General features: G+C 37.4%; 1 long non-coding RNA gene across 3 annotated transcripts in view; it reads right to left on the minus strand.

The window, feature by feature from the left end:
* Positions 1–7,748: 7,748 nt before the first annotated feature.
* Positions 7,749–17,169, minus strand: part of LOC109452034 (uncharacterized) — a 44,761-nt gene continuing 35,340 nt past the window's right edge. For all 3 annotated transcript variants that reach the window (XR_012498454.1, XR_012498453.1, XR_002138083.2), the window contains 2 exons: positions 14,512–14,598; positions 7,749–9,878 (listed from right to left, as the gene is read on the minus strand). This is a non-coding gene — a long non-coding RNA (uncharacterized LOC109452034). The remainder of the gene's footprint in view (positions 9,879–14,511; positions 14,599–17,169) is intronic.

Consider the following 17,169-nt stretch of genomic DNA (forward strand, 5'->3'; position numbering starts at 1 on the left):
AGGGAATTAGTTTGCTTAGTGAAAACAAAAGAGGTTGTCCAGTGGATTTGCCTTCTAACTAGAGTAAGTGAGTCATGTTTAGACAGGCAGAGTATAGGGAAAAATTTGTTGTCTAGATAATTTCATCAGAAGAAATTTATACTGAAGGAAAAAATGTAGTTGCATAGTTTTCTGTCATATATGAAAAATATTCAAATATAGCATACGTTTTTGGTTAAAGAATATGAATTAATGTTAACTCTTTCAGTAACTATAGCAGTAAAATTTTTTCTTTCCATATCCTCATGCTGTTATCTCCTTGCTTACTTAACAGCTTCTTCAATAGTCTACTCCTAGCCCAAACTGAGGAGAAAAGATTTTAATGACCACCATTAAGAAAACATTTTAATTAACTTTCCTAACAAACATGGAAGGGGGGAACCAATGGCAGGTTATCTGACTGGGAGTGGAGGCAATCATCTCTGCTTAGTTTCTTTAGACGAAGTGAAGCTGGTCATTCCCATATGAAGTAGAGAGCAAGGAGGAGATGAGCAAAAGCCCAGAGGGTGGAAAATGGGCAGCTTCTGTATTTTATGAGTCTGGGCTTCCTGGCACAGCTTCATTGTTTTATTTGAATTATTATAAATTTTCAGCATGACACACCCACATTAAAATAGAAGTCGAAACCACATTCCAGAGATATGTATAACCATACAATTATCTCTTAATTATCTCTGCTAATCGGGAACAGTGGTAAAGATAACCTAAATATCTTTGTTTTTTTGAATAGTACTTTGCTGTGAATTTAATGTATTTTTTAATTGAGGTATAATCAACATGCATTATATTAGTTTCAGGTGTACAACATAATGATTTGATATTTGTGTACATTGTGAAATGATTACACAATAAATCCAGTTCACATCACCATAGTTACAGAATTTTTTGTTCTTGTGATGAGAACTCTTAAGATCGACTCTTTTAAAAACTTTCAAATATGCACTACAGTATTAACTGTGTCACCATGCTGTACCGTTTTACTCCTTTCACCCATTTCACCCATTCTGCACCCCATGCCTCTAACAACCACCAATCTGTTCCAAGAATCTTTTTTAAAAAAATTTTAATTGGGCTCTGGATATACCATGTTTCTCCGAAAATAAGACCTAGCCAGACCATCAGCTCTAATGCCTCTTTTGGAGCAAAAATTAATATAAGACCCGATCTTATTTTAATATAATATAATACCAGGTATAATACCAGGTCTTATATTAATTTTTGCTCCAAGAGACACATTAGAGCTGATGGTCCGGCTAGGTCTTATTTTCGGGGAAACACGATAGTCTAGTACCAACATATGATATGAAAACTTTACGAGCAATAAGAATTACTACCTTGGGATTGTTGGTAGCTGTTTCTCCCATTCTATCAAGAAGTTTATGCCTAGTATGGATGGAAACTGAACCATCCCCAGGAATAAATTAGGGTCTGAGGGAATATGAAGTTGAAAACTACCCATTTCTAAGGTCTCTTCCAGTCTAACATTCAGGAATCTGCCTGGAAGACAAGGAAGTTAACGGGGATCACTGGATTACCTATCACACAGAAAAGGGAAAAGGAGTTTTCTAAGAACCTTTGATCTTCAAAGTCAGAAATAAACATAAAATAAATTTATGAGAGGAAGCCAACCTGGGGAGCAATACCAGGTGGCAAGAATCAACTGGCTTAGAACCAACTGGCTCAAGAGCAGAAGAATTTTTATTATTTCTATGAAAAGAAGAAAAAGAAATTTAAAACAGAGGGGGTAGCACATTTGATTTGTTAATAATTTAATATCTGAAAACTTCCAAAGGAGCACTTCTACACATTCACATCAAAAAGTCATGGTCCCACTCAAATATCCCTGCACGCTTGTATTTTCAGTGAACAACATACAAATAGCCTAAGCAAGTCTAGTTCTAAAACATACTTCTCAGGTATATTTCATGACAGATTCCCAGGCTGGAGCCAGAGGAAAACCCAGGAGGCTACCAATCCTCCCAGAGTAACCATGTGGTCAGCTGCGGGATGATTAGTGAATGTAAAATGGCTATGAGCTACTGTAGGCAGTACGAGTATTATTCGTCTTTGGAAACCCAGCACCTATTACAGTGCACCTCTTACACAGTCACTACTTGATAAATGATTTAATTAATAAATATAGGTGTATTAAAAACATAGGTAGCTACCTGGATTGGGAATAAGTCACAGACAGAAATTCAAATTATGTTGGTAACTTGTTCTGTGAACTTTTATGACCGGTTTCCTATCCATTTGGTGACTTAGGAAAGAAGCTGTCTGTTGGGATGTTTCATGTATCTAATGTGCATTGAAGTTCTCATATTAAAGCGCGAAATGACTATTATTATTACTAAATAACTTATTCTTTATATTTACCAAAGTGACTTTCATCCAAATACTTAAAAGCACTTCCAATCATGGCAAACTCCTCATACTTTTCTAAAACCTTAACGTATTTTAAGGACTGAAAATATATCTGTAGCTCTCATTTGTAATTTTTATTTTTACCTAGTCTCAGACTTCACTGTAATAAAAAAATTTAAAGCCTTTCTCAGGTCTCTTATCTTTTTCAGAATTAGTGAAATATTTACATTAAAAGGGCTATTAGGTAAAATGGGAAAATACAGTAGGCCCTTAGACTCACTATTAAGTTTTTTAAACTCTGTTCATTGTAGCCAGACTCAGATAAAACTGAAGAAATCTTTTGTCATTACCCAGAGACTTGCAATCTCTGGACCACCACTAGCCCCAGGGACATAAGTCAGTATGATTTAGGTGGCCTAGAATCACCAGGGAACATCCACACTCAAGGAAAGAAACGTGAGTCTTCGGTATTGCTGAAACTCATTCAGTTCTTCTAGAACCTGGGAGACCAGGGGGGCCCCACAGGGCACACTCAAGGACCCCTTCCACCTCTGCTGCTGAAATTCAGGCCAGCTTTGACTCCTGGTGCTTCAGACATTTCTAGACATCCCTCTGAGGACGATTTGTAACAACAGTACAGTACCAGTTTCACAATGGTCAAACCCACCTGTCTTCAGTGCTAAAAAGAGGGAGTATGCTAAGAGAAAAACCAAAGAAGGCAAGAATCAATAACAGATTCAAGAAATGGTGTAGTCTAACAAGGCCCTTTACATAGAAGTGTATTGGTATTGTTTGCCCAGGGCTGTGTGTAACATAAAACAATGATCATTTTGAAACCAAAGTATAATTAAAGCATATAACATGAGGAGTTTGGTTGGAAAAGGAAAAGTTGGAAGGGATTTTGCTGGAAATTTCAAAAGGACTAAATATAGCTCTTTATTTAATAACAATTGTAAAAAAAGAGAACATTGTATGATTAACAAAATTTAAAAACAACCTATGTCTTGTCCTTCTCTTTTGCTCTCTCTTGTCTTATAAATCTAAATTAATAAATTCTCCCAAAAGTATAAATTATTCCAAAATACACATAACTTGTAAATTTTTGTTGTCTTGCTCATTATTCATTGATCACAATGCACGTTGCTAAATTGAAGTATTTTTATTTTGTTACACATTCAGGAAAAAAGAAGAGCATGGATGCATCATCCCCTCTAATGATTGCTTCTTTTTTTTTGGCTTTCTGAAGGAGGAAAACGTAAAGGATGAAACTTACCAAGATCAAATACAAAGATATCTTGTACTTTATCAAAATCTGCTATGAATACCACATTTTGTTTACAGTTTTATTTAAGGCAAATATGTGCTTTATATATGTAATACTACCAAATATTAACACATTCTCTATAATATCACAGAAATGACTGATTTATTTTGCTATTTTGGGGAAAATTCCCCTCAAAAGAATAAATAATGAAGCATTTTGTAATTTTTAATTCCACACAAAATTATACTTTAATGCTATTTGAGTAACTTATATTTATTAAAGTTTATTTTATTCATTTTGTTTTTCTTTCTTCACAGTGTTTTTTTGAACAATGGAAACATAAACATCCTAATCCCATTTAATGATAAATTAAATAAAAAATAAAACTATCAGTAGCCAATGATTCATTGTGCCCCTCGCAAACCCAATTATTATATATACTCAAAAAACAAATACCATAATGAGCTCCTTGCTCTTGAATAGGTATGGGGATCATAATTATAGGATCGCGCAGTCTTAAGGTCAAAGCAGTAGGTCAGAGCTTTGATCCTAATCAGATCAAGATGAAGCCACTGATTAAAAAATAAAACTAAATAGCAATAACAAAAATCCTATCCAGTGCAGGAGAATGCATTTAGACCACATTCAAATATCTTTGCTCAGCTGGGCAAAATCATTACAAGATGCTAATGAAAGCCAGATTTTCTTGTAAAACTGAGTTCTTAAAAATGAATTCAAGGATAAGGATGATCAATTTAGTTATTCATTTGTAGTGTAAGAACACTGGACAATTGGCGTTAGAGGAAAAGATTGATTTTTATTCTCTGAAACAATCTATTAATAGATAATTTTGAAATAATAAATTCTCCAATTTGTACATTATTGTATTTCTGCAATTATGCTTAACTACACAGTAGTAACTATGGATACTTTGTGCCAAGGAATCAAGACCAAAAATCTGTTAAGTGTCTCAGCTTTCCCAAGCAAGTTAAATAGCTTTAATAAGCTATATTTGTATGGGTTAAATACTAAGATAAGTTACATAAGAAAAATAAGCTGATGCATAACGGCCTCTAACATAGCTATGTAGTTTTAATATTCTGAGTAGTTCAAAACAGAGATAACAGATTAAACATGTTACCATATAGTTCCTGTGCAGGGTACAGCTACAAAATGATATGTGAAATTATTTTTAATAAATAAAATTATTATTCTAAAAGGGTACTTCCTGGAAAGATACCCAATTTCACTGTGTTAATTAACAGGAATCTAAAACAAATTAAAGAAGAAAATAGCTATGCATTTCAGTTTGTCATTTTAATTAGTATTTATTTTAAATACTTAATCCACAGAACATATGCAGATTGTATGAATGAATGAATGAATGAATGAATGAATGAATGAATGAATGAACAAACAAACAAAAAAACGAATGAATGAATGGAATTGGTTCGATTGTTCCTTCATAGCTTCAGGAGCTGCTCTATTTATGGCTAAAACACATTAGTCTTGTTTGGGATCTGTAAGTATTCATAACTCTCAAAGGTATCCTAGGGTCAAAAGCTAATTTATTTTACTTTTAAAATATCTTTAAGCCTCTGAAGATTATCTTCCTGGCTTGTGTCTGTTACATATTGAATTCTATTCAGCAAACACTGCACAACCTGAGAGCAAAGGGTCTGTCCCACACACTCACTATATTCTCAAACCTCCTTGACTCCCAAACTTAACTACCACCACAGGCACTCTGTTTTTAAAACCAAGGAATCATAGCTTGTTTCCTTGAAACTTTCTCTGCAAACAAAAACAAATGGGTCATGTTCTGGAGTGAAGCTGGCAAACATCTTGACAGGATAGCCAGTAGCAAGGAGAGCTGTCTGCCCCCATATAGAAGCAGTGGCTCTTCTGTCCACCCCTGGCTGACAGGTATGGGGGAGGCCAGGCAGAACTAGACAAGAGCAGCATCTAAAATGTGTGTGTGTGTGTGTGTGTGTGTGTGTGTGTGTGTGTCTATGCATGCACATATGCATACACACACCTCTCTCTCTCTTTCTCTCTCTCACCCTGCTTTCTGTCTCTCCCTCCTTCGCTCCCTCCCTCTCTCTCCTGGCTTTAGTAATTTGGTCCATAAAGTAAAACTTATTTCAGTATAAATGAAGGCGAGCCTACTAAATTAATGAATTTAACTTTGATAGCTACAAAGTTTAGCCAAATGTATCTAAATCTTTCCTAGTCAATTGCAATCATTACTTTTCTGTTTTGTTTCAACTCTACCAGAAGCTAATATTTCATACACTGGCATTTATTTATTTGTTTGTTTATTTGTTTGTTTATTATTTATTTGGTGTGGGGCATATCCATCTATTTGGTTTGCTTTTGGGTTTCCTTTGTGAAAAGCCCACACTTTTAAGTCCAGGCTTCTTCTTTTTTTAAAAAAACAGACTTTACTTTTTAGAGCAGTTTTAGGTTCATAGCAAAATTAAGCAGAAGGTACAGAGATTTTCCATATACTCTTTGTTGTTATATCTGCACAGTCTCCCTCATCATCGCGCACCAGAGAGGCACATTTGTTACAACTGATGAACCTGTGTTAGCATGTCATTATCACCTGGAGTCTGTCTATACTTTATATTAGGGTTCACTCTTGGTTTTGTATATTCTACGCATTTGGACAAATGTATAATGACATTTTAACCTCATAACTGAACAAGTTATTCTCTATTGAGGGCAATTTGTATAAATATGTATTTTAAGAACTAATTCTTAAAGTCAAGCTAATCATAATTAGCTTCCTTTAACTCCTGGTAGATTCACAAAAATCCACACTGGTGTTGCCAATAATCTGTGTTCCAATGCTTCAACTTTTTTGACATAGTCAACAGGCAGGCATAATATTTGGGATTTTTTTTTTTTTTTTGCTTTTGGTTAACTTTCTTTTTATATTTGTTTTGAAGAAGCAATAAAAACACACAAATTAAAATAATATTTTACTAAATTAGTCATTTGTTTGATTGAACTAATTGACCATTTCAATCATGACAGTGTTATCAAATATAGTATAAAGTGTCCACATGGAAAATTAAATTCGCTGAGAAATATGGAAATTCAGAAAATGTAACTGCATTTTTGCATTGCCTGTATGCAGCAAAATATGTATATTACTGGTAACATACCTTCATCAGACAAGAAGGTGGTACCATAGGACATGTTTAAGTAATCCAAAAATACAGGGTGCTTTTAAATGCTTTGACTACATGAACTACACAGAATAACACTTATTTTATTAAATAATGTGTAACAAGGTGTGGCTCTTGAGTGCCACATAATTGTTATTTATGTTTCTGTGCTTGTTCAGACATCTACCAGTTCTTGCAAGGATCAGGAGAGAAGCCAGGCTGAGATGATGGCAGGCTGTTGCCTGGCCAGGCCCATTGTCAAGTGGCCTGAGTTGGCCTTCCGAGATCCCCTTACCTTTGCCTGACCTTTCCTAGGTGTATCCCCCATACACATATGCCCTCCAGGTACCTACCCCCATATAACTTCCTCTACTACCAAACCAGCCACCCACAACCCAGCAAAACTTACTCCAGGAAATAAAGGGACAGACTCAATTTCATATATAAATAGAATGACAAAGCTTCATTTGTCATCATTCCTTAATTGTCTACATTTTAGTTAAGCAACAAATAAGCAAAGAGTAAAATATTGTCTAATTTCAGGATCCTTGCAAGTGAAGAAAGTATTTTTGCAGGAAGTGGGAGGAGAAGGGATCTTCCCAACAAAAGGGATAACCTCAAATTATTTTCAGAATTGCTGTAAATATAGATATGTACTCAAGTCAGGTCAAACATTTCCACATGAAGTATGACTACCAGTGTTTGTTTATATCAAGTAGCTAAATAGGAGTCCAAACTAAAGCTTTATAACTTAAGCCATAATTATTTACAAGCCTCATTTGATCCTGAGTCGCTGTCAAATTACTGCAATCTACAGAAAAACATTTGGTTGCCTATTGCACAGGGATGTTGTTGATCTGTTGACTATTTCACTCCATCAGCCCGGATGCAGATTATGCCTTGGCTCGTACACAAAAGAGAAGAATTCTGTTTTATTGTCCTGGTATTAACAGAATCAAAATATAGTCATGCGCCGCATATAACATTTCGGTCAATAACGGACCACATATGCAATGGTGGTCCCGTAAGATTACAATGGAGCTGAAAAATTCCTATTGCCTAGACTCGTAGTAGCTGCCATAACATCTTAGCACAATGTGCTACTCGTGTCTGTGGTGACGCGGGTGTAAACAGACCTACTGGGCTGCCTGTCATATAAAAGCATAGCACATACAATTACGGACAGTATATAATACCTGATAATGAGAATAAATGACTCTGTTACTGGCATATGTATTTACTTTACTATACTTTATAGCCTTAGTTTAGAGTGTATGCTTTCTATTTATATAAAAAAAGTTTGCTGTGAAATAGTCCGTCATGTTATGCTGGCAGCAGCTGCATACATCTCTTGTTTACCTGTCTTTTGATTGCATCATTTTATCTTGTATTTGATTTAATCCTGTGTCGTTTTCTACAATAACATGCTGTACAGGTTTGTAGCCTAGGAGCAGTAGGCTGTACCGCAGAGTCCAGGTGCGTAGTAGGCTATGCCACCTCAGTTTATGTAAGTGCACGCTATGATGTTTGCACAATGATGAAATCACCTAACAACACACTTCTCAGAAGGCATCCCCATACTTAAGCAGCGCGTGGCTGTAGTAACTTTGTACGCGGCTAAGTGAGGAACACAACATAAGATAAAGGGCAGCAAAAAAGATGTGAGAATTAGGAGGATGATTGACAAGAAATAAGTATTAAAGCTTGCAGATATGATGAGGTTCTTTGCTACATTCTTTTAATACTTCATAACTGCATAAAGAAAGAGCAATTTCCAAAGCAGCATTAGCCAAAACTCTAGTTCCTGTCTCTCTTTTCTCTGACAATGGACATAGGAAGCAGTGTAAGATGTATCCACCAGGTTTGACAGCAGTTGTGTAGCTAATGAAAAATATTTGTACCCCAGGGCTGTTGAAGCTCCTTGTTTTTAATCATGAGCACCAAGGTCACTGGCATTTTAGGTTGCATTACTGTCATATAGCCTCTCTCTCTCTCTCTCTCCCCCCAAAATATTTTCTATCTTCTTTCTATTACCTCAGAGGCCCAGGGGTCCATCAGTGACACCTCCTGTGGTTGTGCTTCCCAGGAGAGACCACAAAAACAGGGCAAGGATTTCTGGAGGCTCCCAAAGATTTATGGGGAGGAAGGAGAGTTGCCTTGGCTGGACAGGAAGCTTTAAGATGAGCCATATTTGGAGGACTCTCAAGAGTTCTGTCTAACCCCATACAGCTCATTTTCATGATGGAGGCTACCACAGGTCACAGGTTAAGAATTCAGATGCACTGCACATAGGGCAGATCTCCTGGGTGAGATAAAGCAGGACTTGTCTTTTTTATTTCTGACCTAAGACAGAAACTCTAACTCACACTTTCATGGATCAAAAGAAGAAAAATTCTATACTTCAATAAGCCAGAATACAGCCATAGGATATGCTTCATATAGACTAACAGAAAAGAAAAGGCTAATGGGTGATAGAAGGCAGCACACTGCAGCAGGAAGAGCAATGGTTAGGGAAGCAGGAGGGGTATTCTAATCGCTAGTGAGACGTTTCGCCTCAGACAAGTCGCTCACTCTCTGCGGCCCTGTTTCCCCAGTCTGCAAAATAAGTGGGCTGTGTTTGAAGATTATGGCTTTCTTATTGTTTTAACACTTCGTTGCACTTAGACTAGAATATTTGAACTAAACATGTTTCCACTGCTGTGTAACAAAATACTACAAAATTATCCGCTGAAAACAACACACATTTAGTATCTCATCATTTTCATGGGTCAGGAGTCAGGGCTCTGCAAGGCTCTGCAAGGTTGAATCGAGGTGGTGACGAGGGCTGTGCTCTTATCTGAAAGCTGGTGATCTGCTTCCAAGCTCACGAGGTGGTTGGCATCATTCAGTTCCTGTGGTTATAGGACTGAGGGCTCTGGCTTCTTGCTAGCTGTTGGCTGGAGGCCACTGTCAGCTCCAAGATGCCATCCAGGGTTCTTCGCCGCATGGCCTTCTGCTCAGGCCCTCTGATAAAATGGCAGCTTGCTTTTTCAAAGCTAGCAAGGGAGAGAGACAGCCTGGTAAGATGGTGTCTTATCTACTGTAATCACAGAAGTGACATGCCATATTCGGTTGGTTAGAAGTCAGTCACAGGTCCCACCCACACTGAAAGGGAGGGACTTATACAAGGGCATGAACTCCAGGAAGCAGTTCTCATGTGGGCCGCCTTAAAAACTCTGTCTGCCACACTTTTGTATTTTTTTCTTACACACATTCCTTCAGCAGGTCCTGTCAGCTCAACCTTCAAGGTATACTCCAAATACGACACTTTCCATCTCTTCCACTTTCAACCCAACCTCCCTAGTCTGTCATCATATTCTCTCATTGATTCTACTGCAAGAATCTCTCAACTAGTCTCCTGTCTACGCTTGTCCTATTAAACTTAAAGCCTTCCAGTGGACTTCCTATTATATGTGGAATGAAATCCAAATTCCTTAGCCACATGCCTTGCCCCCTGACCACTTTTGTGATTTCCTACTGCTCTCCCCCTTTTCTCACTCAACTGCTACTACCACCACGCCCATTCCCACCTCAGGACCTTAGCATGCACTTTCTTTTGACAGAAATCTTCCCTCAGATCTTTACCTGGTAGTTCCTTCTCTTCATTCATTTCTTGCTCAAATGCTCCATCCTCAGAAACCTTTCCTAACCAGTCTACCTGAGTTAGTTAACCCCTTCCCCACTCCAGGCATTCTCTATCCTGTTACTTTGCTTTGTTTTCTGCATAGAACTTACTGATATATGAAATATGTGTTTTATTGTTCACCGTCTGTGTCCTCCACTATAATGTAATGTCCATGAGGACAAATCACTGTATCTCTAATAGTGTCCAATGTCATTAATATGGACTAAAGAAAAAATAGAAAAATCAAACTTCAAATTTAAAAATTAACTGAATAAAGTTGGCTGTATGGTAATTATACTATATTGTTCTTAAATCTTGCCATTTGCCATAGACCAATGATAGCTTTATCAGTAATTGCCATCTAGTTATGCGCATCTTTTTGGAAACCACTACCTTATTTGATCAACTCAATAACCATTGCTTCTATGAAGGGAGGCCCTGCTTTGAGTTTAGTCTAAATATCTGATGAGTGCTTGGGTAATGAATATTTCGAGTGATGTACTGATAAAGGACTCATGCTTTAGATCAAGATGCATAGAGGCAATGATCCAGGAATTAAAAGGAAACACCTCTTCTTTATTAACAACTCCTAAAATCAGTTATTTCCATCTCTAGAGAGAAATTAATATACAAGGGAAATAGCATAATATGGTAAAAAGAACTCTGGTCCAGGAGCCAGGAGACCTAAATTCTAGACCTGATTCTGCTGCAAATAAATCAATTTGCAGTATTAGTTATTTGTCCTGGGCCTCATTTTTCCTCATGCATAAAATGACAAAGTTCAGCTAATTGACTTCCAAAGTCCTCTAAAATATTAAAACTTTTTGAAATCTATGAGTTCCACCAATCTATACAATTCTACAAAAGGGTAGCTGCTGAGTTGAGTCACTGCGCAAAATTCTGTCTGAAGAATCATAACATCTATAGGAAAGAAGGGAAACAACCAACAGTGATGATAGTAATGGCAAAGATGGTTCATCCCATTCCTCTGAAATATTCCCATTGTCTTTCTATGAACAGTCTTGACTATTATAGTGCTGACACTTGTCTTTCAACCTAATCATATGGTATCACCTGAACAATAAACATCTGAGCCAAAAGAACAGTGGATATTTCAGTTATCCATAACACATTCTAAAATCTCCTTATACAATAGCTACCCAATGTGGGCATTGAGAAGTGATGTGAGACAGAGGCATGTTTTAATCAGTCTTAGGTGAGTAAATAATAGATTCCATCTTCCTGTTCATTTTGCCTGTTTATTCACATACTGATAACTGAAAAAATGTGAGACATGTTCTCTTCCAGAGCATTATTTACAAATTACAGTTCATTCATTACACAGAATGATTCAAACACTCTAAAATATTAGGATTGCATATCACCATCAAATTAAAATGTCTCAACTCCTTTGGAAGGGCATCAAGCACTGTTGTCATGGCAACAATGCTGAAGCTGGGGGTGGGACTGGGACCCCACTGTGAGGATGTGGTTAATTTAAGACTGCTGTGATTCACTGTGATCATGTACCCAAGGTGTCTGGATGTTAAGATTATATTGAAAGCTCTCAAACGTGCTATTTTAAGACTCCCAATCAATTTCTGCCTTCTAGGTTGAAGACCTACAATTTGGTTATATCCAAAGGAACCACTCCCAAGAGTCCTTTATTTATATAGTACACGGCAATAGAGAGAAATTTCTTTCATCTTTCTCTGAAGCCTAGATCGTAAGGCATGGAGACGCCAAGGGGTGAGGAACAATAGGCCCCTGTCATGAAGAGCCTACCTGAGATCAAACCACTTAACCAACTGTAGGTTCATGTTTGGGCTAGTGAACTACAAGCTTTCCTGGGTTTCTGAGAGGAGAGCCGAGGGAAGGAACAGCAGTGTTTCTTTCCAAGACCAGAGCAGAGCTGTGAGCAGTGGTTCCCAGAGGACAGCAGAGACTGGCAGAGCAGTGCACTTCACATGGGCCATTGGTGGAGAGGCAACAAAAAGACTTTGGTACCAAAAGGCTGAAGTGGGAGAACCTGAGTTCCTGCTCCGGGACACACGTGTAGTGCCTTGAGACTGTCCCAGTGGTATTTGCAGAGAGGACCTGGGAAAGGTCAGAAGCTTGTGTCATAATAATTTGCGTATGAAGGGAGAATTGTGACCTTATTTTAGTCATAGGCTGGTGAGAGCTGGGACATACAGTCCAATGTCTATATAAGCTCTTTGAAGGCAGCTCCTTTATGCCTTAGTTTCTTTATCTACAAAAATGGGTAAAAGTTGGGATTGAGGATTAAATTTATGCATAATTTACATATATTTTATATTACATCATATGTAAATTTATATTATATTTACATAGTGTTTATTATGTAGTATACTTATATAAAAATGTATACTATATACAATATATCTCTATATAAAACTAAACTACATACATATAAAAATACAGTATCTGGCCACAGTAAGAGATCAAGAAATAAAATAGCAGTGTACATATTTGTGTATTTAACCCCCAGGGTTGGAAGAAAGGAAGGGAGGAAGACAAGAAAGAAAGGAAGGAAGGAAGGAAGGAAGGAAGGAAGGAAGGAAGGAAGGAAGGAAGGAAGGAAGGAAGAAAGAAGAAAGAATGAACAAATGAATGAACAAGGGCAAATATTCCCTGATGTGCCTAGAGAACAATGGAGAATCCCTAAATATGCAGAGAAATGTTCTTAGAGAAATAGTATAGAAAGCACACATTTAAATAAAACAGTTTCATATTACACAGATAAATCCACCCCCTATTTTGGCTGTTGACACTTCACTTAATACTTCAGCTGGGTTCTTACATCCACAAATATCACATAACTGGCAGAAGCTGGGCAACAGGAGCAGCCCCAGACATCCCAGAACAGAGCAATCGTCCTGGTCTCTGTAGTGCAGAAGGCCTGTGTTTCCAGCCTCTGAAACGGCTGGGGAGGCAGCTAAGGGGAGAGAAGACAGTGGTTCTGCAACAGGTGCTGTAAGAACAAAGCCTCATAGAAATAGCAAGGCAGAAATGGTTAGACTGTCTTCTCCTGTCTATTGACATTCCCCTGACTGTTCTTTGGAAAGGTGGTATCCTGATTCTACCTACAACAGCAATACTGAGATAGGCGAGTGTGGCATAGGATCTACCTCGGCCTTATTCCACCCCGTCCATCTCTTGTCATACATTCAATTAGGAATGTTGGCTTCCAGTCTCTCTCCTCACTACACTACCCTTGCCCCACCTCTTCTAAAAAAACAAAAAAAACCAAAAAACAACAACCCTAGATTATCTAAATTCTGTTAAACTAAAGCCTCATGCATTTCCCTTATGTCATAATGTACATAAAACCATGCCATGTACAAGCAGGCACCAGACCAATCCAATTGTCTACACTTTTAGCCCAAAGTGGATGTGGATTGAGGGCTCCCAGCTGAAAGTTCTCTTTGAGCGTATGCTGAGTAGGAGAATCATGTCCATACCGTTGTCATTATGGAAGAAACTCAGTAGTCACCACCGTGTTTCCCCGATATAAGACCTAACCGGAAAATAAGCCCTAGCATGATTTTTCAGGATGACATCCTCTGAACATAAGCCCTAATGCATCTTTTGGAGCAAACCTAAATATAAGACCCGGTCTTATTTTCGGGAACATGGTAAGTAGAGCCAAAATGGGAAAGAGAGAAGAAAGTTCATATGAGAGAAAGCCTGGGATGAGGAGGTTGCTCTTGCCTAGGACAGTGCTTGTCAAAGAACACACTCACTCCACTCAACAAATGACTTGTTCACTTGACTCTGCTTGTAGTCTTGATTCTGATATTCACTAATCGAATCAACGTGGACAAGAACCAAAACTTCTCCAGTACTCAGATTCCTTACCTATGAAGTAAGAAAATTAAACAAATTTAAAAAACAAAATTTATTTTCAGACATTGAATCTTTTCATCCAAAAAAAAACAAACTTAGGTGTGAAACCCATTAGGGTTAAACAGATCCAAGCGTACCTGTATGTGTTGGAGTGTTGGAGTGAAAGGGAGTAGAGACTCATCCACGTCTCCTCCTCCTTCGCCTTGATGGCTAAGTGAGCCGTCCTGGAGTTAGAGGATAATTGTGATCTCTCAGCTCTTCTACCAATAAATCACTAATATTTGATGTGTAATTATTATGTTGCAACAGAGCCAACCAGAGAGCAATCCAAACTATGTTCTTCCTGGCCATGGGGTTCTATGGAGTGCCTCAGGACGCTTGGGGGGTAAGTAAAGCCAAAAAGCAAGCCCAGCCACTGGGGTTCTGTAACTTTCCCACCCCACCCCCCACCATTTCACTGAGAGCATGTGTGTTTTTACCTATTTTATCTATTTCAGGTCAATATAAAATTTCTTTTGAGAAAAAGATTCTGTGGCTTTAGAAGTCCCAAACCCGTTCTTTTGGAGCAGTGGTTCTTAAGCACGTTTTCACCTTAAAGGACAAGAAAGTGGCACGGACATGCACCTGACCGTCCATGGGTGTGCCCACAGCTGTAGGCAGCATCTCCACCCCTCTTCCTCCCACTCAAGAATGCAGAAAGGCTTGCAAGCGGGTGCGAGCAATGCTACTATGGGCCTTGTCTCGAATGTCTGTATTTGTCCTCCTCTGCAGCTAAGGGGATTGCTGGCCCCACCACTGTACGCAAGAGATGAATAGGATATATTAATATCAACCGAAATAGATCCTTCTTTATTTACAGAATAATTGTACCAGTATGTAGCAACTCCAGCAACCATAAAAAACTAAGTTTGGTACTTTAAAAGAACTGAAATACACCACGAGGTAACTAAGAGGACTATTTATGTTGTAGCTACTTCATGACTTGTAATTCATCTTCAAGGCTGAACTGGCAAGTCAGAAGGCGAAAGGGGCCTGATCTAAGGTAGGTTTTCTTTCAGTTCCTTCTAAATGATGGGGTTTAAAAGAGATGAGAATCACCAATACTTAGAGGAAGATGAGGGAACAGATAATATGTAAGATTTAAAGAAGTGATTTGATATGTCTTTGGTTTTAAAGCCTGATTTGTTTAAACCATGTGTGTGTATAAGTACATATTTAAGATATTAACTGAGGTTTTAGTCATTACTTATAACTAGTAATAAGTGAAGTTTTACAAATGAAATTGCTCATATTACCACAATCTCCATAATTAATCCTCAAACTTATAAATGAATCAGAGCAAAATCAACCATTACTAAATTTGAGGTAATGAAGCCTTTCCTTTTCCTCCCCAATCTTCTCAAGTACATAAGCAGATTATACAGTACTGGGGTGGGAGTATACTCCACCAGAGAGTGTGTCTGTTGGCTCTGAGAAGCTACACAGCTTGGAGCCAGAGGAAAATATCTGTATTTTGAGTCTCTCCCTGACCTACCTGGAATGTGAGGTGAGACCTAGTGGCCCCCTGAATTCTCTTCGCAACTTAAATGTGAAAAGTTCCACCAGGTATGTCTGTAGGGTGACTTGGATTATGGGTTATGTTCCAGGTATTTTATTTCAAATTCTTTTGTGTGACTTCAAATCTTCATATAGTATCAATTCTGGGGAAAATATTATCCACATAGCCAAATAAACAGAAAAGATGACCTGACTTTTTTTTTTTTTTTTTTGAGGGAGGAGTATCATGAGCTCATGGAAATCTTATTTAAAATCAACTCATCACAAATGTATCAGAAATCAAATCAATTACTTTTATATCAAATATGGTTTCTTGCTATTGAAATATGTATACTTATTATAATAGCAACATATATATCTCCCTTCCTTGCCCCTCCAAAAAAATTTTTTTCAGAAGACTAAGAAATTCACAGAAATAAAATATCTCCTATAATGGGAAATTATTAGGTTGGTGCAAAACTAATTGCAGTTTAAAAGGTTAAAAACAATTGCAAAAACCACAATTACTTTTGCACCAGCCTAACAGTATGATTAATCTTGTTGCTCTATGAAAAACTTTTCATGTAAAATTAGGGATGAAATTACACTGGTTATATTTACATTTTAGTAATTTAATTATTAAATTTACATAATTATACAAAGAAAATTAAATTGTAACGTATATGATTTTTTAAAAAGGTGCTTTTAGAATAAAATAGAATCTGAATTTGAAGCAACCATGGAGATCATTTTATATATTTTAAAAACCACTTTACTGAGGTATGACTGATGTGCAAAAAATTGTACATATTTATTGTATGTAACTGGATGAGTTTAGAGTTAAGTGTGTATTTGATAAACCATCACCACAACCCAAGCCACAGACATATCTATGACATTCGAAGGTTTCCTACTGCCCTATTTATTTATTATGATGATAAAAACTTAACGTAAGATCTATCCTCTTAGCAAATTTTAAGCATACAATACAGTACAGTTAAGTATAGGCACCGTGTTATACAGTAGATCTCCAGATCTTATTGATCCTTTATAACAAACTTTGTACCTTTTGACTAATCCCTCCCTGTTTCTCCCTCCTCCCAGTCCTGGCATCTACCATTCTACCCTCTGCTTCTAGGAGTTTGACTATTTTAGATTCCCATATAAGTGGAGATCATTTTCTATTCCCACACAAAAACCTGTATCCCCTACAAACTGCATCTCCATCCCTGCCAATCAAACCCAAATTCAATGAAATT

Source organism: Rhinolophus sinicus, linkage group LG01 (assembly GCF_036562045.2).
Source record: "Rhinolophus sinicus isolate RSC01 linkage group LG01, ASM3656204v1, whole genome shotgun sequence".
In the NCBI taxonomy this organism is placed as follows: domain Eukaryota; kingdom Metazoa; phylum Chordata; class Mammalia; order Chiroptera; family Rhinolophidae; genus Rhinolophus; species Rhinolophus sinicus.